The following is a 16,064-nucleotide window of genomic DNA, read 5'->3' as shown; positions in this document are numbered from 1 at the left end:
AAAAAAATGGTAGCATTAGCATGATCCAAGGGTAGAGTTTTCGGTTCTCTGGTGTCGAAAGGTAAAGCAGAGGACATGAAAACCGTCACTGTGTATCCTCACAGGTTGGTTTCAACTTGGCTGGTTGAATTTAGGGGCATGGCAAGTCTTTTGAAAGAGCTGGTTACTGTTTAGCCCGTAGGGAAGAAAGCCTCGTGGTGGTTAGTGAAGAAGGGCAGATAAGGAAGCTTGTCTCACCTCTGGTTGCATCGTGGGTGGGAATTCAGTTTCCAAGGTTTCTCTGAGGTCCTTTAGACCAAGAAGGGATCTATTCACTTAGTTTGGGGCTGGATTTCATTTTTATTTCTCAGAAGTAAAAGTGACAGGCCTTCCTGATGAGAGCAAGGGGAGGAGCTAGGAGAGTCTGATGATTCCAAGTTCCTCAGGGCCTGCTGCTTGGTGGTCCCATTTGCTAGAGCAGGGACTGGAATGAAAGGCGTGGAGCCGGACATACTCCAGTGTGGCAACTGGATTATACAAATCTGGAGTTTGGGAAAGGGGCTTCGGGCTGGAGGTACAAATTTGGGTGTCATCAAATAGAGATAGTGATGAGCGCTTTATGAATTGGGCCTTAGAATTCAGACTGAAACTTACACCACTGGCTTCCCTGGTTGTCTATCCTTTGAACTCGGACTGAATTACACCACTGACTTTTCTGGTTCTCCAGCTTATGGACAGCAGATGGTGGGACTCTTTGGCCTCCATAATCACATGAGCCTCTTCCTATAATACATTTCCTTATATATATGTAATATATGTGTGTGTCCTGTTGATTCTGTTTCTCTGGAGAAAGCTGACTAATACAATATTTCCTCCCAAAACTTTTTTTTTTTTTTTGCATTTCCACCAACAATATTTAAGAGTCCTATTTTCCCATCCTTCACTAATCCTGAAAAATCTTTCCGGCTGGGCGTGGGAGGCCAAGGCAAGTGGATTACCTGAGGTCAGGCATTTGAGACCAGCCTGACCAACATGGCGAAAGCCCTCCTCTACTAAAGATACAAAAATTAATGTGGCATGGTGGTGCATACCTGTAATCCCAGCTTCTTGGGAGGCTGAGGCAGGAGAACCACTTGAACCCGGAAGGTGGAGGTTGGAGTGAGCCTAGATCATGCTACTGCACCCCAGCCTTGGTGGCAGAGCAAGACTCCATTTCAAAAAAAAAAAAAAAAAAAGGAAAAGAAAAATATTTCTGAATCCTTGTGGCTAGTGCTCTGAAGTGCAGCACAGTGGAAGGGCAGAGACTCGGAAGCAGGCTGACTTTGGCTGCATTCCTGGCTTCTGCTTGTTTCTAGTTTTGGGCCTTCTAGTGGGCAAGTTACGTAGCCTCTGTGAGCCTTGTTTTCCATAGCTGCAGAGTGGGGTTGCAATCGTATTAATTAAAGTCTTTTTAGCGGCAATTACCAGAGTGACCTCTGGCTAGCTTACTGGGCCTTTATTAGAAGGGCCTGGGGGTAGCTCATGGCTTCTGAGGCAGGGCAGGGCCACCTAACTTCAGCAGGGCCCGAAAGGCCAGATCCAGGTGGTCAGCAGCAGATTCATGGGTTTCCCCTGCAGAGCGGGGCTGCTCAAATTCTGTGGTTGAAGGACCAAGTCTTTAAAAACTTCAAATGTTACATTCCAGTGCTTTTGGAGATGCCATAAAGTTCAATTACTAGAAACAAGAAATTAAGAAACATACACAAGACCCCATTTTTAATTATTGAGTCTGACAGACATAAAGTTACTTTGTCAAATTGCTGTGAGAGTTGCTAAAAGCTTACTCGATTTCTGCGCTTACCTGGTTGAACGCTGACGACAAACACTTCAGCATCTTCCCTAGCTTGAGACAACACTTGGGGCAGCACTGTTCACCCTAGAGCATTGCTAAAAGCAAGCTCACTTCCAAGGCTTTGCTCTCAGGTCAATGTTCCACAGTCTTGGAGGGGGAATCCGATTGCCACAGACTGTGTCACATCTCAAAGGAGACAGCCATAGAGTATGTGCATCGCTTTGGGAAGACATTTTCATCTGCGGCCAGCCAAACCTGTTGAACACCCCATGTAACTTCCCACATTGTGACTGTTGCCTTCTTTGTGTAGAACCTAGAAATCTACGTTTCCCAGTTTCTCTGGCTACTCACAGGGTTTAGGTTTATGTTCATTCATGTTTGAGATTTTGACTCAAGAGTGGGTATGAAGCAGAGATGGGGTTTGGGGTGGTGATTTTGCTAACATGGGGGAAGCCAGGGTAACAGATTTTGGGGTGCCAGCGAGACCAGCTCTATATCAGGCCAGTTCAGTGGGGTCATAGGAGGCTCCTGGAAGCCTACCTAAAGCCTATTTCTCCAGCTGTCTAATGATTTTTGAGCTCGCTTTCTTTGTTTCTTTGTTTGCTTTTATGAGACAGGGTCTTGCTCTATTGCCTAGGCTGGCGTGCAGTGGTGTGATCACAGTTCACTGCAGCCTCAAATTCCTGGGCTCAAGCAATCCTCCCACCTCCCTCCTGAGTAGCTGAGATTACAGGTGTGCACAACCACACCTGACTACTTTAAAGTGGAGATGGGGGTTCCACTCTCTTATCCAGGCTGGTCTCCAACTCTTGGCCTTAAGTGATCTTCCTGCCTCAGCCTCCTGGTTTCCTGAGCTTTCTTTTTTTTTTTTTTTTTTTTTGAGACAGAGTCTCGCTCTGTTGCCCAGATTGGAGTGCAGTGGCACGATCTGGCTCACTGCAAGCTCCGCCTCCCGGGTTTATGCCATTCTCCTGCCTCAGCCTCCCGAGTAGCTGGGACTACAGGCGCCCGCCACCTCGCCCGGCTAGTTTTTTGTATTTTTTAGTAGAGATGGGGTTTCACCGGGTTAGCCAGGATGGTCTCGATCTCCTGACCTCGTGATCCGCCCGTCTCGGCCTCCCAAAGTGCTGGGATTACAGGCTTGCGCCACCGCGCCCGGCCTGAGCTTTCTAATAATTTTAACTATATCCCTTTCTCTTTTGGATTCTGTTGTCTTCAGCCATGAACCTTGACCCACACAGGCCCACCCGCTTGCTCCTCAGGGCTCTCAATGACATTTCACAATGATGTTCCTTGCTGTAGGGATTTCATCCATTTTTCTGGGCACATGCAGGCCCTTTCAATCTGGAAATGTACATCTTTCAGTTCTGAGTAATTTTCTTAAATTGTTTATTAGTTCCTTCCTTTTTCTTTTTCTGATCTCTCCAAAATCGCTCTTCAGAAAGAGCAATTTGGATGTTGGACTTCCTATTTCGGTTTCTCTGATTTTCCATCTTTTTGTCTTTTTGCTATACATTTTCAGGGAAATTTCCTCAATTTTACCTTCCACACTTGCTGTCGAGTTTTTCATTGCTGCTGTCATTCCCCTCCCCTCCCACCACTGTTAAAAGGTTGAAGACATTCTCTCAGTGAGCCTTTAAAAAGAGCATCTTGCTCCTATTTGGTGGAGACAGTAGCTTTTCTCCTATCTCTGTTGATAGTAAATAAATACTATCAACATTAGTAACCGTCCTCCCGTCTCTCTCACACATATTGTCTGCTCCTGGGTGTTTCTCGTTCTGTTCGTTGGTGTCTCTGGCTCTGATGAGAGAGGTATTCCACTGGTGCTACGTAGCCCTCGGCCATCCGCTGGCAATTAGAGTGAGGATCAGCCTCTGAGCCTGAGGAGGGGGCTTGTTAGCTTCAAGTCCAAGGCAGGGCAATGCTGGGCCACTGGGCCACTTACTGCAGGAAAGCCAGATGTCAAGGGCTTTGGAGCTTTCTTCTTGGGCTTCTCAGGGGTGTAAGCCGGATGCTTTGGGTTAAGCTACGCTTCGGTTTGTCCAAGCGCACTTTCCAGTATGCTAGGCTTTCCCAGAGCTTCCTCATCTCCTGCCTGGAGGCAAGGACCTGGCTGCTGTTGCCCTGGGTGGCTCAGCAGGCAGCAAGCAGCAAAACCCCTTGTTTCTATTCTGCAGCTCACACCCTTACCTGTGCCAGCTGACCTCCAGCCGCGGAGACCCTCCGTTTCCTCCTTTTCAGAGAAGACAGGTTGGGTCTCAGCTGGGTGGGGAGGACAGCTGCCTGGTGTTGCAGGGGAAGGGAGAGTGTCTGGGGTGCTGGCGGCCTGCCACACAGCTTTCCCTCACCCTCCTCCATTCAGGCCCCCTTTGCCTTGACCTTAGAAGTTCCAGGGGCTGCCAGTTCCTGAGCTCCTGAGGATTCTGCAGTGCGGATCTGTATGCTTCTCAGCTTTCCCCACCTCAGCACCAGCTCTTCCTGGGTTCTGTTAAATTAGTCCCCATGCATTCATCTGCTTTCCAGCTTCCAAAGTTTGGCTGCAATGGCCTCTCTCATGTTTTCCCCATCCTTTTGGTTTGTATGTGCCTTTTCTCAATCTCTTTACTATAATGCTGGTGGGGTTTCAGGAGGGAGAAAAGTTGAATGTTTAGGCTCAACCTGGCATCTTGACCTGGAAACTCCCAATCAGCTTTTTAGTATTATCCCCTTAAATAGAAGATAACAGCCAAAGATCAGTGAATGATTGAGGAAAGCCTGTATGTGAATATCAAGAGAAAAAGCCAAGCCAAACAAAAGCAAAACAAGCTTCAGGGAAATAAAAACAAGGCAGGGAACTAGAGGAACACTTCAAACATGTATCGTACCAACAACTTATTTATGGGATGGTCAGTACATATGGTTTTATTCTGGAAATGGATAACCAGAGAACTCGAGGGACAAGTAATCTTTTAAAAAAGCAAAGACACATAAAGATGCAAATACAAGAATGTTTATCACAACATGGCTTCTAATAGTAGAAGATGTATACAACTGAGAAGTCTAAGAAAAAAGGAACACTTTAATAAATTATAGTATATAATTACAGTGGAATACTGTGCATTCGTTCAAAGCGAGGTGGTAGAAGCTGGGTGTGGTGGTGTGTGCCCATAGCTGGACTGTAGTGCCAGCTACTTTGGAGGCTGAGGCGGGAGGATTGCTTGGGCCCAGGAGTTTGAGACCAGCCTGGGCAACAGAGCCAGACCCTATTGCTTAAAAAAAAGATGTGATAGAAATGAATGCATACAAATGGGGCCGGGTGTGGTGCCTCACGCTTATAGTTTCAGCACTTTGGGAGGCTGAGGTGGAAGGATTGCTTGAGCCCAGGAGTTTGAGACCAGCTTGGGCAACATAGTGAGACCTTGTCTCTACTGAAAAAAAAAATTAGTTGGGCATGGTGGCATACACCTGTAGTTCTAGCTACTCAGGAAGCTGAGGCTGGAGAATCACTTGAGCCTGGGAGATCGAGGCTGCAGTGAGCCATGACTGCACCACTGTACTCCAGCCTGGGTGACTGAGTGAGACTCTGTCTCAAAATAATAATAATAATAATAATAATAATGGAAAATTACAGTTTATCATCAAAAATTAGAGTACAGAATAAAAATATTTATAGTAAAATCTCATTTTGAAAAAATATGCATAGAAAAATGTACAACTCCAATTAAAATACAAAGACTGTCAGATTGGATTTTATTTTGTTTTTTGAGATGGAGTTTTGCTCTTGTCGCCCATGTGCAATGGCACGATCTTGGCTCACTGCAACCTCCACCTCCCAGGTTCAAACAATTCTCCTGCCTCAGCTTTCCTAGTAGCTAGGATTACAGGCCCCTGCCACCATGCCTGGCTAATTTTTTTGTAGTTTTAGTACAGACGGGATTTCACCATGTTGGCCAGGCTGGTCTCCTGACCTCAGGTGATCCACCTGCCTCAGCCTCCCAACGTGCTGGGATTATAGGCGTGAGCCATCGCGCCAGGCCCAGACTATATTTTAGTGCCCTTATATGCAGTTAAAAAAACTGGAAAACTATGTATAAAGAATATTAATAGTAGTTACCTGGAGGTAGTGGAATTCTAGGTGAGCATTATTTTGTTCTTTGTACTTTTTTCTATTTTGTTAAATATTTTTCAGAATGCTTGTATTACTTTATAATCAGCATTCAGTGGTTTTCTTGTGTTGCTTCTAATATTTATTCCATTTGATTTAATAATTTATTTTCTAGGAAAATAAATTTTTATTTATTTATTTTATTCTTTAAAAAAGTAATCAGAGCAGATCAGATAAATTATCTAAAATGTTTTAATCACATTTAATTTAGAATCACAAAACGATTGGAAACAAGCAAGCAAGCTAGTAACTGAAAGCCCGAGATGTGTTAAATGGATTATTTTACATTTCTATGTTGGAACACTCAGTTATTAAAACAATACATGTGATAGAATATTTTTGATAAATGGCATATATTGGTGCAGATAAGTATGAGCTCAGTGAGCTTTGAAATAACTAAATATAGGTTAGATATATTTATGGAAAAAATCTTAAAGGAAGCATATGAAACTATTTTAAGTGGTTGTCTCAGGGTAATGGGATTCCCCTACCTAAGCATGATTTCTGGGAGGGTTGAGATGGGGTCTCTCGTTTACCATTCTATTCCTAGGACCTGGGGGCTGCTCTAAGTATCTCTTGAATGAGTGAATGTATTACAGATGCTTTTGACTTTCCTGTATACTCCAAATTTTCTACCATAAACATGTTTGCTTTTATAATCACAATAAATTTTAAAACTTTAAATGAGGAAATGGGTAAAGAAAAGGGAAAATATGGGAAAGTGGGAGGGTGCAAAAAAATGTATCCTCCTCTGAATTGACTCCACTCCCCTCCTCCTGATGGTGGCTGTGAGTGACAGGAGCCGGCTTTCTCCACGAGACCCTGTCTGCATCAGTCCGTCTCCCCAACCCCACCCCAGGCCTGCCACCACCTCTCTGTGCTGGCAAAGAATCTGCACTCAAGGAAATAATTATGAGGCCCATGGTGGCCTCGACACCTGCAAGACCACACAGCCTGTGACAAGCACAATGCTCCAAACCTGGCCCAGGGAAGCAGAATGGAACTGCCACAGTCCCCACCAAACCAGATCCACCCACTCCAGGAAATCGGCCTGGTGCCAGGGCGTTGTGCCTGGGGTGGCCTAACATTTCCGCCCAAACTTGGGCCAACTTGAGAAGGTGGAGGGTGAGGTGCTTGGGGAAGGAGTGTGTTCCTGTTGCTCGTTGCCATCACCACCTAGAGGAGCAGAATGGAGTCAATCCAAGGGAGGACAAACTTTTCTTTCTTTCTTTTCTTTTTTTCATTTGGGGAAAACACAGGGGTCTGCACCTCCGGGGTGCAATGGTGAACTTCACCCTGGGAAAACTACCTTTGTGATCATGGTATCTCCTCTGCCAGGTAAGTATGAGCATAAACTTTCTGTACTCTTCCCATTTTCCCTTTTCTTTACACGTTTCCTTGTTTAAAGTTTTACAATTTATTGTGATTGTAAAAATAAACATGTTTATGGTAGAAATTTTAGAATATACAGGAAAGTAGAAAGAAGAAAGTCAAAAGCACCTGTAATACATTCACTCATTCAGCAGACACTTAGAGCAGCCCCCAGGTCCTGGGAATAGAAGGGTGGACGAGAGGGTCACCCAGATTCTCCTCGTTATAATAATAGCAATAGCTACCCCTCTGGGTCCTTGTATGTGCCAGGTTTTTACTATGTGTTAAACAATTTTCATTTATTATCTCCCTTGATCTGTACAAAACCCATAAGAGGGAGGATTCATATTAAAATCTCTATTTTACAGATGAGAAAACTGAGGCTTAGAACAGTGAAGGAGGTCACTGAAAGTCACACTGTGAGTTCAACTGCAAAGCTGTAAATGGAAAACCCCCTAAGGCCCTGCTCTTAGCTCCTCCTGGTTCCCTGTTGCAAAGAGGCATTCCCCAGGCAGCTGTGAGGTGGAAATCTCTGTCTTCAGCCTTGTGGCTGGGAAGTTTCCCAGAGAACAGAAGCTGGAGCCTTTGGAGACCCCACTCGGCTGAGGCCCCGGGACCACTAGGGGGCAGCAGAAGTCTGCTGCGCTGGCAGGAGGCTCTGTCCCCGGCTGACTGCAGGCTCCGGGCAGCTGTCCTGAGTTAAAACCTGAACCTCTGGTGGCCGAGAATAGCAAGGGGCTGTCATTCACGTGGGCATCTTCCTTCCCAGGGTTTCGAAAGTCCCTCACGTCATCCTTGTCGTTTCATAATCCTGCTCACGGAGCACTTTTTCCGTCTTCCTCAAACAGGTCCTATCTTGGCCCGGGAGAATGGGTTCAGGGACACAGGCTTCCTACGGGCAGTGTGTTAGATGCTGGGCTGGTCACTGGGGCCACGGGTATTTAAAAAAAAATCCTCTAGAAAACCCAGGACTTGCCCCCCAGGGAGACTGGCACCTAAATAAGCAACCGAAGTACACGGTGCAAAGTGCAATAATAGACGGACATCCGAGATTCGGAGGCAGCACCAAGTGGGAGAAAGTGGGGCGGCATTAGAAGCCGGGGATTTGGCTTAGAGGTGGCCCAAGGTGTGCAGCTGTCTGCAAATGCCATCCTTCATGTGAGGTGAGGCACAGGAAGAGGCTGAGAAGTCCGGTCTAGAGGGATGTTGGGTAAATGGTCCCAGGTTGAAAAATATTAGATGCTGAAGTAATGTCAAATGTTCTCGAAACTGTGAGGTTTGCCTCTGAGTCCCAGGCAGGGTGTGGGCTGGGATAGCTGAGGCAGGTCCAACCTGGGCTCAGGAAGACGGTGAGAGATGTTGGGGTTAAGAGGTCATTATGAGGTCCAGAGTCAGGGTCGGTGGGCTCAGGACCTGGCAAAGTCAGACGGCATGAGAACCAGCTTTGCCTACCCACTCTGGGCTGGGTCCACAGCTGCCACGACCCTTTGTCCCCAAGAGTGACAGGAGAGCTTGCACCAGCTCCAATGCTTCCTTCTTTAAAGACATGGACTGAGGGTCTTAGGCTTATACCAGCCAGGATTATTCCAGTGGGATTCCAGCTCTCCTCCTAGCCATGTTCTTCCTGCAAAAGTTTGAAGCGAGTCTGGCTGGGTGAGGTAACTCCTTGACAAACTGGACTCATTTTTGGCTGACGACCTGTGTGGTCCCTGAAGCTCTGTCCTCAGCCAAGATTGGCCCAGAGGGGAGTGGAGTTGGAAGGGGAAGGGCTGGCATGGCTGCGGTACTCCATTTGCCCCCAGCAGCCTGGTGGTCTTCACTTGTGCTTCACCCCACAGGCATTGTGGACACAGGTGTGTCACCAAAGGGCCATGAGGTTCCTGTGTCACGTGGGACACCCCTGCCTTGCCAATCTTTAATTTGTTATTATTATTATTTTTTTCTGAGACGGAGTTTCACTCTTGTTGCCCAGGCTGGAGTGCAGTGGCGCAATCTTGGCTCACTGCAACCTCCACCTCCCGGGTTCAAGTGATTCTCCTGTCTCAGCCTCCTGAGTAGCTGGAATTACAGGTGCCCGCCTGTAATTAGCCTGGCTAATTTTTGTATTTTTAGTGGAGATGGGGTTTCACCATGTTGGCCAGGCTGGTCTCAAATTCCTGACCTCAGGTGATCTGCCCACCTCGGCCTCCCAAAGTGCTTGGATTACAGGCGTGAGCCACTGCACCCGGCCATTAATTTTTTTTCCCAGGCAATCTCCCTCTGGGTAGGTGTATCCCAGGTGGTGGTGTCAGGCAGCCATCCTTGGACTTCTTCCCCGCAGCATGGCCAAGGGCAAGGGAGAGGGAAGGGACTCAAGCCAGGGTGTGACATGCAGTGGCCCACATAGGAAAACATTGTTTTTTGACCTCTCTTTCATTTTCTTAAAAGTTCACAGGCCTTTCACCTTCTGCTTTTTAGTGCCTCCTGGCAAGTTTTATCATTAAAAACTATCTTTTAAATGACTTACACTTCCATTTAAAGCGATTTGTGTGATTGGTTTATTCGCTTAGTCCCAAAGTGCTGTCACTGCAACAGCACCATGGATTTAAGGATATATAACTTTTTCTTTTTTTGAGAAGCAAAAAACATGACCACATTAGATGTCAAAGTGTCCAAATTAGATGTTGAAAGTTAAAATATGGGGAAAATGCAGACCTTAGAACAAGGGAAATTCTTGTTGATAATTTTCATCCTCCCAAAAAACTTCAGAATAAAATTGGTTCTCCCTGAAGATGTGTGACATTTGTCCTTGGCTTCATGTCCCTATCCTGCAGTGTTGGGGAGCACAGGGTGAGGTCACGCTTATTGTGAGCTGGCCCTGGGTTTTCCCAGAGAAAATTATTTCTGGTTACCCAGAATGTTCAGGGGCTAGAGTTCCAGTTAATTGAACCATTCTGGGTCAACAGCCACTCTTGATAGATTTGAATTTTCAACATTTGGAGTTAGAAATCTTTCTTAAAAATGTAATCTCATCAACAAGCATTCAGTGAGTACCGAATATGGACCTGTTTCTCTACTTTTATGTTGTTGTCTCCAGAACATTCAGGGATCCTCATTCCAACAGTTGACAATTTCATGGAGTTCCTCAAGGCCTTTGTAACTGATGCCAGTTTTCTAGAACTGGAAATGAGAGAAGGGAGAGATGGGGCTGCATGAGACGATTCTGTGGGCGTGCTGTATTGTTTGGCCGAGCACTTTGTCATCTGTCATCTCATTTGTTTCTTACAACAACGCTGTGAATGCTATTACCAGGCTCTGACAGGTGAAGCAGCTTGCACCTTGCCTGGCACCATGTGTCTGGGTGGGTGCAGAAAGGAATTTCCTCCAGGCTCCCAGGCCTCCCTCTTCCTCATTAGGCTTCTTGGGTGGCGGGAACATCCGGGCAGCTTTGGTTTCATTGGTTTGTTCCAACAAAACTCGATTGCTTTTTTTTTTTGCAACTTTTCCCCCACACTGAAGACCAACCACCAAATAACTCCAAGACACAGAAGAGAGAGCGGGAGAGACCTCTGTGACTTGGGGTTGCATGTGGGCCTATGATAAAGGCCTATGGACGTACATTCAACCAATAACAATCAAACAGTTATTATTTGGCCCTGGCCAAATAGTTATGACTAATATTTGTTTGAGCCCCAGCTGTGTGCTCAGCACTGGGCAAAGAAGTGACCATGTGTCTTGGTCTGCTCAGCCTGAGCTCTGCCAGGCCTCCTCGGCCTGCCCTGAGGTCCTCCTGGTCAGGGAGCTGGATGCGTGGGCTGTGAGGCCATCCGCTAGCACAGTAGTGTGAGCTCGGTGGGGTGGTAGGGTCACTGGAACCCCAGGAGGGCACTGATAAATCGGCTTGGGGAGAGGGAGGGGCCCCCAGAGAGGACATTTCACAGAGAAGGTGATATTTTAGTGGCCCTCTGAAGAGTGAAAGGAATTCTCCAGGTGGACAGAGGGTGTTCCTGGCAGAGCAAAACTCAAAGAACATAGAGAATGGGATGGGGTATGAAATTACATATGTGTGCGTGTGTGCATGAGAGAGAGAGAGAGAGAGAGAGAGAGGTACACTCCTCTTTGCATTCATTTCTCTCTCCATGGTTTCTGGCTTCCCCCTCAGCATGCTTCCCCAGCACTCCTGGCCTAGCCCTGGGCTTGGCAGGCCTCTCCTGCTCCCTCTGGGCTCAGAGTTTCTGCCCTTCCACCCCACAAGTGCTTCTCTGTTCCCTCAGCCTCTACTGGCTTTCAGTTTGTCCTTTGAAAAAAAGCCGCCTTTGAATTTGTTCTTCCGAAGCCTGCCCTATGCTCGGCCTCCAGAAGGACGGACACTCGATCCCATCCATGGCTGGCCACAGGGCGCGGCCTTCGGAGCAGCTGCAAGGATAGTGTTGACTCCAGATGGAAAGCGTCTGGAGAATTCTGACCTGACATCACACCACCATGAACTGCACAGGCAGTCAGTGATCTGGGGGTGCCCAGGTGAAGCTGCTCCCAGCCTGGCTTCTTGTCAAAAACTGGCTTTGAGTTGGAGTCCAGAACAAAAGGGTGGCCCAGGGAGACGCCAGCTTCTCTGAGAGCAGCCTGGAGGCAAACGGGTGTCCTTCATGCATTCCCTGTGGTTTGAATCCAGTGGAGGCCCTGCACTCATGGTACTGGCTGCAAGCGGGGCCCAGTATTGGCCTCTCTTAACTCTCCTGCCCACCCTGGGGCCTTGGCCATCTCTCCTCTCCCTGCTGGGCCTCCACTCCCAAAGGTTCTAAATCCCTGCATGTGGCCTCATGCAGCTCAGCCCTTCTGCCCTGATGAGCCCTGCTTAGCCAGGTGAAGAGCTGGGGTTATCCCAGCCACATGCCGGAGGATGAAAGGGGAGCGCCCGGCCACAGCTGACACCGGCACCCTGGGCCCCATCCCAGGACTTGTCTTCAAGGCACCATCTGTTGCCTGTGTGGGCTAAGCAGGGACAGAGGGCTGGCATGGGGGCCCAGAGGGCAGGGATGGGAGGGGAAGTCACAGAGGCCTGCACAGTGGTTTTCATGAAGTTTCTGTGGCGAGTGAATCTTCTTCGGCTTCTCTTCTCCTGCCACCATCACCCACCCCAGGCAAAGTCTATATCTGAGGCTGAAGAATAAAGAGTTAGACATGGCCAGCTCCTAGCAGGCTGGCGTCAGCTTCCTGACGTCTAAGAGCATCCCTTTCTGGGGAAGCCAGAGGGCACAGCCAGATGGTCTGCAGCCCAGGCAAGCGTCCAGTTCCAGGCACCACAGCGGTCACTGCAGAATCATGAGACAGGAGCTGGACACCGGGCATTGGGCCACAGGACAGGCTGCCTGAGGCTGGCGCCCTGCTGGCTCTCTGCCTCCTCCCTGGGTGCAGGCTATCCTGAGAGCACAGAGGTGGACACGGCAGGAGGCTCCCCTGGGTGGGAGCAAATCCCCAGCAAGCCAGGGCCTTTGGGACAGGGACACATTCACAGGGATCAGGGAGCAGGAAGGCTCTCCGTACTCTTGGTGTCTGTGCCCATCACCTGCCATTTTGGAAGAAGCTAGTGGGTTGGAGAGAAGAGAGGAGGGGAAGGCGAGCGGCTTTGGGGATTGGGAGAAAAAAGGAGTGGGAGGAAGGAGGAAAAGGAGAAAAGAGAACAATATAAAGAAGAGAGAGGAGGAGAAAGAAAGGAGGAGAGGGGAGAGAAAGCTCTGGGCTACAGGTAACACAGACCCCAACATAACAGCGGCTCAAACAAACAAGATGGAAGTTTCACTTAGATAACAATCAGAAGTAGGAGGTCCAGGGCTGCCGTGGGAGCCCAGGAGCCTTCTCTTTCCATTATTTTCAGGGTGTCATCCTCATCCTCATGAACAAACATACCCACCCCCAAACACAACAGTCTATTTCAAGCAGCAGGGTAGAGGAAGGGTACTGTACCCCACTTTATGGCCCAGCGCAGGAGCGGACACACTCGTCCCCCTGCCTCTCAATGGCCAGAATACACTTCCCACGGCTGCCCCCAACTGCAGGGGAGGCTGGGAAATGCAGTCTCGGTTTTGAGCATCCATGTGTCCAGAATAGCAGTCTCAATGCAAAAGGAGACAATGGATATTGGGGCCGAGGAAAGTAGAGAGGAAGAGAAGCTCTTGGAAGGAGAAGAGGGAACAGGAAGAGAAACGGGGTAGGCTCTCTGGAGCAGTTAGCGCCCTTGCCAGACCTGACCCCTGGCATCCCTGGTCCCCACTCCTGGGTGACTGGGTCTGAGGGGTCTATCATAAACAAGTTTCTTGAGGGCCGAAAGCCCTTCCCTTTCCCCAGAGATCAATGAACTTGCCACTCACTGGGCCCCAGACCTGAAGTGGCTCTGGATTCCTTGGTGAAGGTCTCTGGAAAAAGATCTGCATCTAACAGAAGGAAAGAAGACAAAGTGCAGGGTTCTACTTTCCTACTTAGCCAAGAAGAGGCTCCAGACAGCCGTGTGATCCTGAAGAAGGACATGATAAGTCATATTGAGTCATATTCTCGCAGGATGCCAGGAAGGAACTTGTCTGGTTTTCTTCAAGGTATATGAAGGAACATAAAACCATCTTGATATATGGGACTATCTCACATATCGATTAGCTTGCACTGGGCCACCCATAACTGAAAACCCATTAGAATGTCAATAAGAGCATTTGTTATTGCTCAAAACAAGAAGTCCAGAGGAGGGCAGTTCCAGGGTCAGTTAACCCAACAGCTCCATGATGTCTGGGCTCTGGCTCCATCTCCTAGAAATTCTTATAGTTTTTCCTTTGCGTAGTCATGTGGCAGCCTGACCTACAAGCATTATGTCCTTCTAAAACTGCTTTCAAAGGAAGTATTCTCCCCACCACTGCCATTTAATCCGGAAGGAAAACTTTTTCCGGAACCTCTCCATCAGAACTCCCCTTATCTTGGCCAAACTATGTCACAGTTGCTGGCAAAAGCAAACGAGATTACCCCTTCCCATGGGAGGGATCGTTTAGGACAATCCTGCTTCATGATGGGGGAGCCACCTTCTCTGAGCACACTGCAGCTGGATCCTGAACAAAGACAAATTCTGTTATCAAAATCATAGGAAGCAATGAGTGTTGGTTTGGCCAAGAGCAGACATTAACAATCAATCTTAACTCTCTCAGACAGTCATTACCAATCAAGCAAAGTTGGCACATGAGATAAAGCATATGTATTATCTCAGTCTTAGATAATGGGAAGTAAGGAAGCCGTAATTCAAGCATCTTTAGTGACCCAGTTATCTTGTCATTGTCTCAAGGAGTGCCTTTAAATTTGTCTACAGACAGGGTGCAGTGACTCACACCTGTAATCCCAACACTTTGGGAGGCTGAGGCAGGAGGATCACTTGAGGCCAAGAGTTTGAGATCAGCCTGGATAACACAGCAAGACACTATCTCTACAAAAAAAAAAAAATTAAAAAAAATAGCTGGGCATGGTGGTGTATGCCTGTGGTCCCTGCTACTTGGGAGGCTGAGGTGGGGGGATCACTTGAGCCCAGGAGTTTGAGGCTGCAGTGAGCTATGATCATGCCACTGTACTCTAGTTTGGGCAACAGAACAAGACTCTGTCTCTATAAACAAAAAATAAATAACACTTTTAAAAATTAAAAAAATATGTCCACAAATTATTTGGCATTCCCTCCTACAAAAGGTGGCAGCTAATTCCCCTCCTCTTGAATATGGACTGGACTAGTGACTCATTTCAAAGGAATAGAAAGTAGCAGAATGATGCTGTATGAATTTTGAGACTGTGTTCTAAAAGGCGGGGTAGCTTTCACCCTGCTCTTTCTTGGACCACTTGCTATGAGGGAGGCCAGCCACCATGCCATGAGGAAGCTCCAGCAGTCCTATGAAGAGACCACATGAGGAGGAACTGAGATCTCAGTTTCTGCCAACAGCCACATGAAGGAGTCATTTGGAAGTGGATTTCCAGCCCCAGGCAAGCCTTCTGATGACTACAGCACTGGCTGACATCTTGACTCAACCCCATGAGACACCCCGCGCCAGAACCCCCAGTTAAACCACTTGCAAATTCCCTTCCCACAGAAACTGTAAGATGATAAATGTTTGTTGTTTGGAGCCACCAAGTTTTGGGGTAATTTATTGTGCCGCCAGGGCTCACAGTGTCACTAGGGTGAGGCAAATGTCATGTCTAAATGAGCACAACATTTAAGGAGATGCTCCCTTTCAGGGCTATGACAGTTCAGGGTCCACACATGACCCCGAGAGGGAGTATCTTCTTAAATTCTGTGCCCTAGGCTCCTCACTTGCCTCACCCCCGCCCCAACCCTGTGTCTAGCAGCAGATATACCTCCATGGCCCTTTTCCCTCTTCCCAACATTCTCCAACTTGTGTTGGGAATCCATGCAGTTCATTTTTTTCCTCTCTCTCCTCTTGAGACAGAGTCTTGCTCTGCTGTCCAGGCCGGAGTGCAGTGGTGCAATTACGGCTCAGTGTAGCCTTGACCTCCTGACCTCAAGTGATCCTCCCACCTCAGCCTCCTGAGTAGCTGGGACTACAGGCATGTGCCACCATGCCCACCTATTTTATTTTACTTTATTTTATTTTGTTTTTTGTAGAGACAGCATCTTGCTATGTTGCCCAGGCTGGTTTTGAACCCCTGGGCTGGAGCAATCCTCCTGGCTCCCAAGGTGCTGGGATTACAGGCGTGAACCACAGCGCCCGGCTTTCATGCAGTTCG

Source organism: Macaca fascicularis, chromosome 13 (genome assembly GCF_037993035.2).
Source record: "Macaca fascicularis isolate 582-1 chromosome 13, T2T-MFA8v1.1".
Lineage (NCBI taxonomy): Eukaryota > Metazoa > Chordata > Mammalia > Primates > Cercopithecidae > Macaca > Macaca fascicularis.
The sequence above is the reverse complement of the archived record's forward strand: the minus strand, read 5'-3'. Positions refer to the sequence as shown.